The following is a 13863-nucleotide window of genomic DNA, read 5'->3' as shown; positions in this document are numbered from 1 at the left end:
TATGATATTAAAACCTATTAACAGTTGTATGGTGTTCAGATATTATAGTTATGGGGAGCTGCATAAGTCCCTAGCTAGAATGACTGACTTTTTAAAAGTAATTTTTATATATATCCTAAATTTGTTGATATAAATTAAAGCTACAGATGACAGAGCACTTTGAACATGCTCTGTGGGGAAAGCGAGTGTGCACATGTGAGAATTCCAGACAGTCCAGGGGAGACAGATGAGTCTTAGCAGAACTAGGGGCTTTATTGTGCGTGCTTCTGCTTCTGTCCCTACACTAGTACAGTACTTTTAAAGCCATTAATAAAGGCTTTTATTAGTTTGGAAACTGTCCTTGCTCTGCAGAGGCTTTTGTTTGAGAGTGTTTGTTTTCTTCTCCTCCCCTTGATAGGTTTTGTTTTAGGACAGAGTAGAAGAACTCCTCCAGGATTCAAAAATATTCATGCTGCCATGCAAGTACTGGGAGAAGGGAAGAGTTTGTGGCAACCTGATTAGCTGGGGTGAAATGGTGGTGAGAAAGAGAGTAAGAGAGCACAATGTTCTTTTCTTTTTATGGAAAGTGATATATCACTGTAGACCACAGTAATCCAAGGTCTGCTCTTTGCTACTTAGTGATTTTCAGACAGGCTCCATTTGTGCTGCACTGACCATTTATGCAGCTGTGGTGGACCTGGGGATGTCAATTAATCGTGATATATGCTATGAGTATACCTTATGCGAGATGAAATCCATCATCCAATTAAGTTTCAATGTATGTAGATGAAGTTTATATTGTATGAGTATACATTTGTACTTAATATAGTAGTTCTTACTCTACCTGGGCTGTTATGGGGCAGCAGAGTATTTTAGATACTGGGCCCCTGCAGCCCTCTGCAGCCCTGCTCTGCTCTGCTGTGCCAGATCCTGCTCGCTGGGCTGCAGAGGGCCCAGGGGAAGGGAAGCAGGGCAGGGAGCCCAAGCCTGCAGTAGGCAGCCTGCACCTGCCTGCTCCTTGGGCTCTGCTCTGGCCATGCAGCTTGAGGTGGGGGAGGCAGAGCCGGGCTCCATGCTCTGCTCCACCTCAGCAGCTGTCATCTCCCATAGGTGACAGCCAGGGTTCAGGTGCTGCTGGGTGTAGGCAGAGGGCTATGGACCCAGGTCTCTGGTCTCATAGGACTGGCAGCTGGGGGCCCCCTCCAGCAGGGTTGGGGGGTAGGGTGGCCATCATAGAGGACATTCTGGTTTTCTGCTACTCTGTCCTCTATTAATACAAAACCTGATGCCTTTATGTCCTCTATTTTTCTCTTCAAGAAAAGGCATTCGGTTTCATATCATTCGACGACAGAGGACAACCAGCCTGTCCTCTATGATGGCCACCCAATTGGGGGGGCTGTGGGTGAGGAGTGAGGGGCACCAGCAGGGTCGGGAGGCTGTGGGTAGGGAGTGAAGTCGGCACAAGCAGCGGTTGGGGCCTGTCTGTGCACAGAGTGAGGGGTTTGGGGGATTTTAATCAGAGAATTTGTGGGGTTTTTAAAATCAAACAATTTGCGATTTTTTTAATGGAGAAAACCAGGATCCGTGGTGATATCTGTTATTAAACCAGCTGCACATGGCTGGGACCGATTTAGGCAGGCTTTCAGAGATGTCACCAGGGATTCTGTTTTTTTCTGTTTAAAAATTGCAAATACACTTAAAAAAAACAACCAAACGCAAATTCTCAGATTCCTTCCCAATCTCCAACCCCTTTCTCTCTTAGAAAGGAGGAGGTAGGGGGAGGTACTGGGTTTTCCTTTTGGTGGGATGCAGGGAGTAGAGGGGAGGGGCTTGTGGGACCTTCCTTATTATAAGCCAGAGTTCAGTAATTTGATCTATATTTGGGCACCAAAATATACAGTGTGACTTTTTTCCACAGGAGCTGAGCAACTGCACTGACTTCAACCACAATCTTTTCCCATGCCTTAGATCTCAGTGTAGGTGCTAAAAAAAATAGTCTTCTACAGGGACTTCTTAGAGCCTGACAGCAGCAGGGGGCAAAGGGGAGCCAGTTTAATTTTCTGCTCTGTAAGTGGTTTGACTTCTTAGATTTGGTTGGAGGAAGGGGTTTCAAGAGTGGGTTTTTCTCCTCTCCCACTGTCTGATGAGTGTGGACTCTGCTCCTGTCCATCAGCTCTCTATACCTCCACCCCACCTATCCCCTTTGGCTGCCAGCTAAGCTATGCTGAGCAGGGGAACACGCTCTGGGGGAGGACAGTGACAAGACACAGCTGCTAGCTGCTTCTTAGCAACTGTGAGCAGCCCTAGCTACCAGAAGCAAAGCTGTCTGGGGCTGGACAAATGGAACTGTACTCTGCATCTTTTCATCTGCTGATGGAGCTGCTGCTTCAGTGGGCACCTCTCCACCCTGGATACCTTTTGCAAACAAACCCCTGAATTATACGAAATAAGTGGAAAGTCTAGGCTGATGAGAGAATCTGGAATTGGTTGTTGCTACTTGGAATATTTTTGGTGGTGCTTAATGTTGGGTGTCTCCCAGAGCAGGTCAAAAACAGAGACCCAGAGTCAGGGTTCTTTGTTCTCCCTTTTCGCCAACTTGCCCTGGCATTCAGGACCCATAAATTGGTGGGTTTCCCTGTCGGGGTAACCTCCTTGTAGGAGGAGGATTCCTTGATGTAAAGCTGATGAAGTAGGCCTACTTCACTCATCCTCCCAAACCCAAATTATTTGTATAAATTGGGGCAAACAAAGTACTGGAAGATGAACATAGGCGGGGGCCTAGGCTGAACTATGCGCTGCTGGTAACATTCATGAGTTATAGTTACAAGGGAGTATAAATTAGCCTGGGACTACTCTGAGCTATGATGGTTATGGTGCTGGTCCTGGAATCCAAAGGTGACATAAAGTTGCTCCTTTTATGGGAAGATAGAGAATTGTATCCTTCAGCAAGGAGAATTCAAGGTCCCCGAAGGCTTGAAATCACAGTGGACATAATCTATGGAGCAAGAGAGGTTTGTGGAAGTGTGAGGGGTGGTGGTTAGGTAAGGAAGTGCAGCAGCAGCATCCATAATAATTTGCCATTATTCAAAATGGTTACAGAGGAAATGGAGCAATGACAGGTCTTTTTTTCACATAATTGGCCCCTTCTTGTAAGAATTCTCTTACATTTTCTGAGCAATTTCTATAGCCCCTATAAAATTTCTATGCTGCTTTTTGTTCCTTATTTCTACATAAAGGAAATAGAAAGCACCCATGAGACTTTATTGGAAATATTGCATGTATTCTGGGAACCAGAAAGGGAAAAGAGCTAGTTAAAGCAGTGACAATATTGGCACAAGAACAAGCAGGCATAAGTTGGTCACAAATATATATACGGGAGATGAGTAGAGTGTTTCTAGTCATCGGAGGGGTGAGGTTTTGGAACAGACTTCCCATAAAGGTAGTAGGATGATCGTCACAGGTAGTTTTAGGGTGGAGCATGATAAACTTATGAAATGGATTATATGATGTGGTTGCCTGCAATACAACAAGGGCTGGACTCTGACCCAGGAAGTCCCTTCTAGCCTCATGTCCTGCGTGATCGTAAAGTAGATATCAGTGTGAGCCTTCGCCAAATGCTGGCGCAAGTGCAGGCTTATGTTTCATCCACTAGAACATAGGAATGTATTGAGGCATAGTGGCGGGATGGAAACTTGGGCTGTGGCAAATTTGTGCATATTCCTGAGGCAGAGAGCCTAAGCAGTCATGACTGATACAGATGCGTGCTGGAGGGTGGCAGCTCTTCTCCATTCTTCACTTCTCTCTCCGAACGGCCCCTTCACTGGCAGGCTAAGGAAGTAAAGGTGTCCTTGGCAGACAGCATCTTAGCCTTTTCTGCTTTGTAGCTGGCATAAGCCTGCAGTATGGGTTTCTGGTGGTTACTTCAGATCGGGGTTTGTTTGTTTTTGGAAGAAGCAGGACCAGGAGCTGATCGCTTTGTGGTTGATCATGCTCCCTGGCTGGAATCGGGGAACGTATCTCGCATTTTATGGCTCGCTTGTGTCCTAGCACTTGATTGGAACAGAATGTGGTCCCTGCCTCATATCCACTGACGCTCCAGTCAAGCTGTGCGCATTTTGTTCCTGGCTCAAGCTGGGAACAGCCTCTGGGTTTAACCCATAACTTCAAACATCTTTCTGGGTGTGCCTGTCACTTGAAATCCCTCATATTCCATTATGTATTGCAAATATGCCTACAAATGTTGGCAAAGTGGTTTTAAGCTGCTGATAGAAACTTGAACAGAGCCACTGTCCTTTCGTTTCTGCTCTGGCATTTTGTGGCACGCCTGCCAAAAATGTTGCCCCCAACTGGTATAGTTCCTGTATAGAATTCTGTCTTTCTGTATGGATGATTCAGCAGAGGATGAAGCTGCACTAGTCTACACTTGTTTCATGGGAAAATGCTACGGTTTACCTTTTTGGCAGTTTGTTATTATACGGTATTCGGAACATAACACATCTTTAGCAGCCAAGCTGTCAGAACTGAATTGCAGAGACGGATAAAGTGTATATCCAGGGGGGTGGCATCAAGTTTCCTTGCTACTTGCCAAACAAACAAAGTTGCAGCAACGAGTGGTCCAGCTTTGTGTGTATCGGGGTATTTCTTTCTGTTTTCATTGCACAAGGCAGAGAATGAGCTATGGAATGAATAATTCACTTGGGGCCTTCATTTAGCTGTTAATCCAAGGGTGTTTGCCAGTGATCTAATTCTTCCTTGTATCCCTAGGACAATAGGGAGGGTGGTGGGTGGCTTGCTAAAGATGAGACATTACAGCATTTTTATTCTTGCCACATGATGATACATGGCTGCATTGTCTATGAGTAGGTGCTTAGATAACAATAGCTTTTCTCTGGGGGAATCGTTTTTTTTCTTTCTGTTTTCAGTAGCCTCTGTTCTTCTTCAGCCTTTTATGCTGGGGTTTTTTTTGGCCAATTGGGGCGTCCTGTTAACTGGAAAGAGAGTATCTTTAATACTGCTGCCCTCTAATGGTGAAGTGTATCTATGACCATTGTTATATATTATTCAGTGAAAAATTCATCTAGCCCGTGAGTTTTCAAGCATTTTTAGAGCACAAGGCACATCTTTTGTAGAAAGTACTGAAGAACCATCTTTTTTCCCTTTTGTGATACTGAGGACCTCTTTCCTTCCTCACAATGGCACAGATCTCTTCCTTTCCCCCCTCAAGCTTGCCATCAGTTAGCATCCACATACCAACCACAGTACAGCAACCGCCTGTTTGATGTATATTAACAACCTTTTTGTGGGGTTTAGAAGGGTGGACCAAGGAATAAAGTCAGCACCTTGAGCTCAATCAGCACTCAGCTGGCCCCGATAGACTTGCCAACCACCGTTTTGAGATTCACAGCATCTTGGAGAGAGTTCAGACAGACCTATTTGTGAAACACTTTATTGCACTAGCTGACTCACATTGTGTCAGCTTCTAGTTTACTACCAGACATGTACTAATGCCTGCTCTATTCTCAGAAAGCTATCAGTGGCCTGCCCCAGTTGTTGACTTAAAGGGATTATGCCTTTTACCAAGCAGAGCCCACACAGCTCATTGCTGAAGAGTTTGAGGCTGTTATCTGTGGGTAAGGTACACTGTCCAGAACACTTGCACAAACAGGTTCCGCAGAAACACCCACCAAACAGTAAAGCTTTGAAATGGCCTGAAGGTATACTGACTGATTTGTGGAAGAACAATAGAAAAAGAAAGAGAACTAGAGACATCTGCAGACTTAAAGTTAATGATTGGTAGAGCATGGAAGACGGTAGTGAACTTAGTCCATTCCTCTGGCAATTAATCTAGCATCTCAGTGGGGAACAAAGGTCACATGTTGACAGGGAAAATGGAAGGTGAATTATAGTTAAGGACTGAAGAGGTCTTTTTTTCTCTTCTTATCTGAAAGTTATGAAACTAAATTCTATGGATCTGATTCTAACTTCATTTAGATTCTTCTGACATCTTGACTTCAGTGATACCGCTTCTTTATTGACTCTAATGCCAATCAGAACCAGGGCAACTTAATCAAATTTTGGAAAGTTTGCATAGTATTGTTTTCATTGCATATCATGCTCTTTGATGTACTATCTTCTACCCCTCCCAGAAAGAACAAATTCAGATGTTTATGTATAAAACCTACGTTAGGCCCAGGTTTATACATTTTGGAGAGTTCAGGCAGAAATCCTGGCCTTGCTGAAAGTCGGTGAGAGTTTTGCCATTGACTTGAACTGCCATAGAATTTCACCCCTAGTGTTTTTGTTGCTTTCAGCTTTCCAGCTGGACTGAAGGGATGTCACAAGATTTCTAGCCAGAAATAGGAATTTTGAATCTCAAAAGCAAGCTTTTTACTATTGTAAACATTTTGGGGGAAAACGATAAGAAGAATCCCACATCAGCAGAAAGTCACATGTTTTGCTGGCTTCACCTTTAGAAGGGGCGTGGGGGAAATTCTATTTCTGTAAAGACTGGATCCAAAATGAAATGCTACAGATGTGTAGAAACGTATAAGCCTGTGTAAGAATCACCAGGAAGGAAAGATGTTTTAAGATCAGAATGACAAGGTCTAAGACAAGCCTGAAAATGCTGATTAATCAATTTTCCTGTCATCTAATCCAGGCAGCATTTGGCTTGAAAGGAATCCACAGTGCATAATCAACTCATTATAGAAGCCATTTGAATCAATGTTGGGCATGCAGAATGGTGGAATACAATGCTATAAAAGGGATCTTTTTCTGAACTGCCGTTACAGGTTGGTGTCACCTATTGAAATAGGAACCACATGGGTTAAGTCTTTCTACGTACAATCTCATTAAGCATGAAAACACCACTGTTTTTTGGGTGGTCTGTGTAAGGGGTGTCACTCAGATTCCCCAGGCCATTCTGGCACAGAAGAGGGAATGTTCAGTTGCTGGTTCATTAATTAATTCTAGACTTGGAAGCCAGGAATATAAACCCACATTTTTTCTTAGTTGTGCTAGACCAGTGAAAACAACAATCTTAAACTATTACGGCCTTTTCTACCCATACAAGTTGCACCAGCCTTAGTTTTGCTTGTGCCTGAAAAATTCAACGGCACAAGCTAACTGCTTCGTATCCGCAAAGTTTGCCTTGAAGGTGTGATTTTTTTTTTAATGGAAGGCACGATTTATAAACCAATACAGTTAGTTTACTTGTATGTCGACCAAACGTAAAGCCTTGTCTTGAGAAAGTTGCACTGGTTTATCTAAATGCTCGAAGTGATGCAAATCTCCTTGTAGACAAGTGTTTTGGTTTAGCTTTAGCTGATTCGGAGCAGGTTTAAAGTTAACTAAAATAAGCCATGCATAACTTGAAATATGAGTGTCCACATAGAGCTTTGTCCTGTTTTAACAAAAATGGTACAAATATATGGGGAAGGCAGGGCCTCATGCTGGTATGAGTGTATTGACCTTGGTGTAAATCAAAGTAGAATTTGGCCCAAGGCTCTAGCTTTGTGCCCTCACAGAGGCCTTTGAAGGCAGATGTAAAGTCAAAGTTTAATCTCATTTGGCCTAACCCTGTCCTCTTCACCCTAAAAAAAGAAAAAACAACAGCTCATTGAAGCCAGAGGATTTTCTGTCATGGGGAAGGCGGGGGGGAGAGGAGGGTGGCAGAGTGAAGAGGACTTGTCCCTTTCTTCTCTTTAAAAAAAGGAAACGCACGTGTCCAGAGCAGTGCTTTGAGAATAATGTGCTTGGCTTAGTTGGAGACCACCAGCAAATGTTTTATAGAGGCTTGCCAAGATTCTGGTGGCCGTAATTAGCTGCACACAAATGGGGCATGAGACGGCCTACTGGCCTTCCCTCACTTTACCCATGGCAGGGGGACGGGTGAGACTTCCCTGCTGCTGTTCAGCTGTTGGTTAACAGAAAAGCTGTTTTCTATTTGGACTCATGCTGGCGCTGGCGGAGCAACCCCTTCTGCAGCTGTATCGTGTTACATGCTATTATGCAACACCATCCTCTTACCAACAATGACAAGAGCAATGTAAATCATGCAATCTAAAGGCTATAATTAAGAGGGGAAAGTGCATATTTTGCATTCAGAGACCCACAACCAATTCAGATGAGCTGAACTAGCAAATCCCTTGGCATCATCTTTAATGAGGAAAACTTCTCAAGTAAACTAAACCTTGGCTGCTTTGCCATGTTGGGCCAGCACGGTGTGGTGTGTTTTGACTATGACTGTCAAGCTTTGATCTTGGGCAGTTGTTTCCTGGCACAACAGGGAAAGGAATTACACCTTGAATGTTACAGATGCACCTGCAGTCTTAGAACTTTATACAGATTGCCAGTGCCCACAATTCAGAGTGCTCTGGATGACGCTCTCATTCAGGCCCTTCTCAAATGAATGGTGGCCTGGTGATGGGAAGTAGCAGTGCTTCTACTCTTATAAGATTGCTCTAAGACCAATTTGTCCACATAGAAAGATTTCCCAGGCTTGGTGCTGCTCCCTCTATTCCCCCCCCCCCCACTTCTTTTTTTTTTTTTTTAAAGTCTGTTTGTGGCTCCCTGCAGTGTGAAGATATTGTGGATGCTAAGTACAGCTTTAGGGGATGCTGAATCCTATGTGAGATTGTGGAGAGGTTTTAAAAGCTTTAGGGGAAGGGGTTTCCCCCTGCTTATTTTTTAACCTTAAGATCTGGTATTTCTGTCTTTTTTTTTCTGCCTGGGGAATCCAGAGAAATCTATTAGCTGCTCTCTCAGTCTTCTTTCAAGGGGCATACTATTGAATACCTAACAAAGCAAACTTCTCTTTCAGCTGATTGTTAGGTCTTACTTAACCATCAGTTCATTTTAAAAATAAAAGGCCTGATTCTTCTTTAATTCATTCTTTAAGTGTTAACAGGTGAAATTCCATAAGTACCAATGGAATTATTTCTGTTTTACACCATGGAGACATCAGCCCTCAGCCCCCCTCTTCCCAGTTTTAAATGAAAATGGCCTCCATTCCCAGGTTAGTCCCATAGTGCTGCTGTTAGTAACTGTGAAATCATATACCTACCTGCTGTCCAGGGCGGCTTCCAGAAAAAAACAGAACTTCAGTTTTGAATGTAAAATATGGGGAAGACAAGTCAGCAGAAGACTGTGGCCTAGCAGAGTAGGAAGTGCTACTGCTGTTTAAGTTCTGATGGCTCCACCCTTCTGTGTTTAATCTTGCATTTCCCCACCCTTTTTCTGCTAGTTTCTTCTTCACTGTTCAGGTTACCTTCTTGACACACCACTGAAGGCCAAATTGATGAGGGTTACTCTACTTCATTAATGACGCTCACATTTCACCAATTTGCATACGATGAGCTGTACCTCATCTCACTCCTGAAACAAGACAAGTGGCCAACTTTATCAGAAACATTTTGCAAACCACAGAACTTGGGCATTACAAATGTACTTGCTTGCAGTTACAGAGGGAACGTGTTCTTCTATTGCTGACCCAACAAGCCCTTTAACTGCCCTGTTCATACCTACCCTTGCCATAGGTTTATCTAACTGAAAATTCAGGGAGTTCAGAAAACGAAAGGAGGAAACCTGCATCGTTATCTAGTTAGTACCACCCTTTCTTTGCCTCCACTCAGACTTCCTGCAGTTAAACCCCCATTCTCTTACCCTGATGTAAGGAAGTAGAGGAGGCCTCTTGCTATTGGTGACAGCGGTTTGAACCAAGGGGTTAGGTGCAAGATGTTTCTGTTAGCAGGAGAGAGTGACAGTGAGAGTTGAGTGCTTCTTTGATACAAACCTGTTTATTTACAAAGAAGATACAAAGTCCAATTTCTCCAAGTACAGTAGGAATCACTCTTTGCTTATATTTCCAAGGTCTATCTCAGTCAGCATTTAGCCCCAAAGCAAGTATATATCAAGGGGCAGATCTAAGGAGGTGTGCAGCGGTGCAGTTACACCCACCTTTGATCCCTGGTCCACCTAAAGTTTAAAATCAACTGCCTAGCAGTGGCCAGAGCATTTCTATTTAGGCAGCAGCGAGGGAGACAACTGACTTCAAGGCTCATTATTTAACTGATTCCTTGTAAACTCTTTGTGTGCGAATACATGTTACAAAACGTTCACAATAAAAACAATCCTGCTGGAACAATTGGCCACACTAAAAATAAAACATGTCGGAGGTGGTCTAATTGATCACGATAAATCAAAATCTACCATGATAAAAAGATGTCAATGTGTATTTTCAGACGCAACTAACCTAGTGAAACAGTGATTTTTGGTGCCATTTTGTGACGTGTGTTTAAGTAATGCATAATGCATGCAAGGTGTTAATGACCCACTGTGCTTTTAATGGTTTTGGTTCCATTAATCAATGTATGCTTTCTTCTGCAATTCTGCTGTCTATTAGCTGCTCCTGGTAATGTACCTCCTGAAACTTTTCTCAGGTTTATATCCTGGGCTGGGCATGATATTTGCTATATCTGTGTATAGGGTAGCAGAGAGGAACAGACCCAGGAGTAAGGCTAAGATTGTGTCATAGCCTGCTTCCCGGTGTCCCCCTTGCCCTCAAAAGGGGAGGGGGGGGGGGGAGTTGAATGCCCCAATCCTATACAGATTTCTTCCTCTTCTCCACTATCCAAGTTGCACTCAGGTGATAACCCTGGGTTCCAACCGCTTCTGTCTGCATAGGAGCCCCCTACCTTTCACGCTGCTCCTTTGGGAGCAGGTAGCAGTTGTAGTTGACCAAAAGCCTACCTTGCTCCCTTGTATTATTCTATACCTGTGGATAGGGTGATCAATAGGCATGTTCTGCATTACTGAAAAAAACCAAAAATCCACAAGGTCCTTGTGGAGACAGACTGATGCCCCCACAGAAGTGGATTCTCTCTGGTGCTGCCAGTATCATGGGAAGCAGTAGCTCTTGCAGTACAGAAATAAGGCTTTTTTGCTGCTGTTCACATAACTGGTGCAGTGACACTGACAGTATTTCCATGGATCATGGACCTCTCCTGAGGCCTTGTCAAGTGTTTGACACTTCTCTAAAAGGTGCATATTTACAGAGTTTGATGCTGACATCACCAACCTAGCAAATTTAGAGGAAAGAATTGTATCTCTTGTGAGTGTATTTATGTGTTGACCTCCTTTCCCACCATGTTGATTATGTGACCATTTTTCCTGTTTTTCTCTGTTGCCAGGAGCCAGTCTACCCCGGTAGTCCTGTTCTTCAGTAGTCCCGACCTCATCTTCATTCCTGTGAAATCTGAATGGTCCTTTTGTCTACAAAGATGAAATTCAAAAGTTCTCTTCTCAAGCAGATTCTTGAAAAAAACCTTTTCTCTTGTTGTTGTGTATTTTCTTTAAAGAAAGCTGATTTATGGTTGATGCCAGAGAGAATAACACCTCTTTTATTATTATTTTAAGTAGAAACCCCCCCCACTGCTGTTGCAGTGTCCCACTTCCCGGATGAAGCTAGCAATCTTGCCTATTGACATTTCAGGAAAACTAAGTTATTCAGGCAGTTATAGTTTTGCTCCAGTTAGAGCTATGAGTTGAGAAGAAAGTACATTTCAGCTTTAAACCCAATTTTAAATAAGATCTCACCCACAGGCTTAAATGGTAAGGAAAGAGACTAGATGCAAAATGTTATACAAGAATCATTGCTATGTTCTAAGCTGCTTTTACATAGGCAATGCCTAAAAGTTGCTTATTTGTAGAGTGCTACAGGTCTTGTCATGGATGCGGGTGGGGTACAAGCACAGAATAAAGTACTGTCCTTGCCCTAGACTGCTTACGCTTCAGATGTTCTGGCTTAATTAAAATTGATTTAAAAAAAATTACCTGGCTGAATCGCACAAACCCTCTGTGTAGACACGTTTGTTGTTTGACAACTACTCTGGGGAAGTTAAACAACTATAAGCTAGCTGTAAACCCACAGAATTGTGTTGACCTGGATTTGTGCTGGTTCAAGCTAGCTGGGTTTTTGAACCTATTTCAATTAGAGTGGTGCAACTTCTGGGTATAAACCTCATTTATTACCTGGTGTAGGGCAGGTATTGACTGAAGTGATGTGAAATTGTACCAGAACAGAATGATAGCAGTTTGTATCCATTTTGCATAGATGGAAGAGCTTTGTCAGCCAGAAAATGCTAAGCAGTTTAATCAGTGGGAGCTATGCCAAGGATCTGATTCAGGGCAACTTATCTCAGTGACTGAATATAATGGATGAAAGCCACACCTTGCCTAGTTAAATAGTACACCTAGTGCAGCCCTTTCCAGCAGCGATTGGGTAAGAAATGGCGTTTGCTGGCATGTAATTCCAACTGTACAGGCTTTGTTCTGAGGCCTCACGCTGCAAGCTCAGGACACAAGCAAAGGGTGTGGTAATGTTATCCTGCCTCTTAAGTAGCCTCCCTCATGGCCTCGCTACATTGCTGGAGTCTGCTTGGTGGTGAGAGCAGTGGCTACTGTTCTCCTTCTAGCCTTCGACAGCCTGTGCCCTGGAGCCAGTTGAGACAGGGAGGTAATCTGTACCAGCAGAACAGCTAGCACAATCACTTTCCCCTGGAGGAAGGAAGAACTGGATTGGGGCTCTGAGTCACAAACTGGTTCTTGCTCTTGGGGCAGCCCAGCTACGTGCTGTGCCTAACATTTCAGCCTTCCCAATTGCTCCATACAGCTATTACGGTATCCAGCCTCTCTTCTAGAGCATCATTCAACTATGGCTCCAAAAATAGGTTAATATTAAGGTGAAACTGATTGGAGCACTGGAACAAGACTCAGGAGCCTGGAGATCTGATCTCATCTCAGTTGCTGGCCTGTTGAGTGAGCCATGCCTCTGTTTCCCTTTCAGTAAAATGGAACCTCTTTTGAGGTTTAAAATGAATTAACAGTGTATAAGAATGAGGTGTTATTTATTAATCATGGTGCTGTTAGTAACTTAAATAAATGATGAAAAACAAGCTAGATATTTAAAAATGAGGCAGTTCACTTTTTGCATTGCTCTTGACATGGCTAGAATACTTCTGGATTCTCATGCACTAGATCAAAGTGCAATGCTATAATACTTGTGGTGAAAACATTGCACAGAATTATTTAGAAGTGAGCTGTCTGTGTCAGAATAGAGACCGTGCCCTTCTCTGCAACATTAGGATGTAGAAAACTGGCCCAGAATTTAACTGTTTTAGACATGTGTGACATGGAGACATAGAAAGTTTTGGAAGACTCCATCGTGATTGTTAAGTCTGTGTAATGATGCTTGCAAGGGGCAGGAGAATGAAAGACAGTTGGACAATTAAAGGAACAATACTTTATAGTGTAGTCCATTTGAATTAAAATGATTGAGCTCTAATGCTAATCAACATTTAGAGGGAAGAGATTGGAAACGTATCCTTTCACAGGGGGGTTAGAGTTCTCTGGGTCTGGTTATACCATATTCATGGAGGCTCTTGAGGGCACTTCTGAGAAGTAAACCCTATGCCAAGTCCAGAAAGGAGGCAGTAAAGCTGTCTCGGTGTCTTCCTCTGCCACCACTCCCAAGTTTTCCATCTCCAGTGTGCTGGACAGTGGTGGAGGAGCGGCACCCCATGATGGATTTGCTGCCTCATTTGAGTGGAGCAGGAGAGGGTAGGTGGGCTTGTGTTTCATGGCAGGACACTCAGCAGCACCAGGGAAGCAGTGTAGACTGGCCTAATGCATCCTTCAGCAACATCAGGGCTGAGCTGGCTCCAAAGTAACATATTTACTCAAATAAAAGATGACCCTGATTATAAGATAACCTCCCCCCCAATAACTAAGGGAAAAGGGTACAAGCCTAATTTTCTTATTAATCTCCCTCCTCTCTTCCCTCCTTCCCCCTTTCTTTTAAACCATCTTTTTCATCAATATACTCAA

The 13863-nt window shown here is 43.5% G+C and overlaps 1 long non-coding RNA gene across 1 annotated transcript; it reads right to left on the bottom strand.

The window, feature by feature from the left end:
• Window positions 1-3219: 3219 nt before the first annotated feature.
• On the bottom strand, window positions 3220-9257 carry LOC109283876 (uncharacterized). The gene is made up of 2 exons (XR_002091184.2): window positions 9044-9257; window positions 3220-4967 (listed from the first exon to the last, which is right to left on the bottom strand). It is a non-coding gene; the product is annotated as an uncharacterized LOC109283876 (long non-coding RNA).
• Window positions 9258-13863: the final 4606 nt, after the last annotated feature.

Source organism: Alligator mississippiensis, chromosome 3 (assembly GCF_030867095.1).
Source record: "Alligator mississippiensis isolate rAllMis1 chromosome 3, rAllMis1, whole genome shotgun sequence".
Lineage (NCBI taxonomy): Eukaryota > Metazoa > Chordata > Crocodylia > Alligatoridae > Alligator > Alligator mississippiensis.
This window is presented reverse-complemented; position numbering and strand designations above follow the sequence as displayed.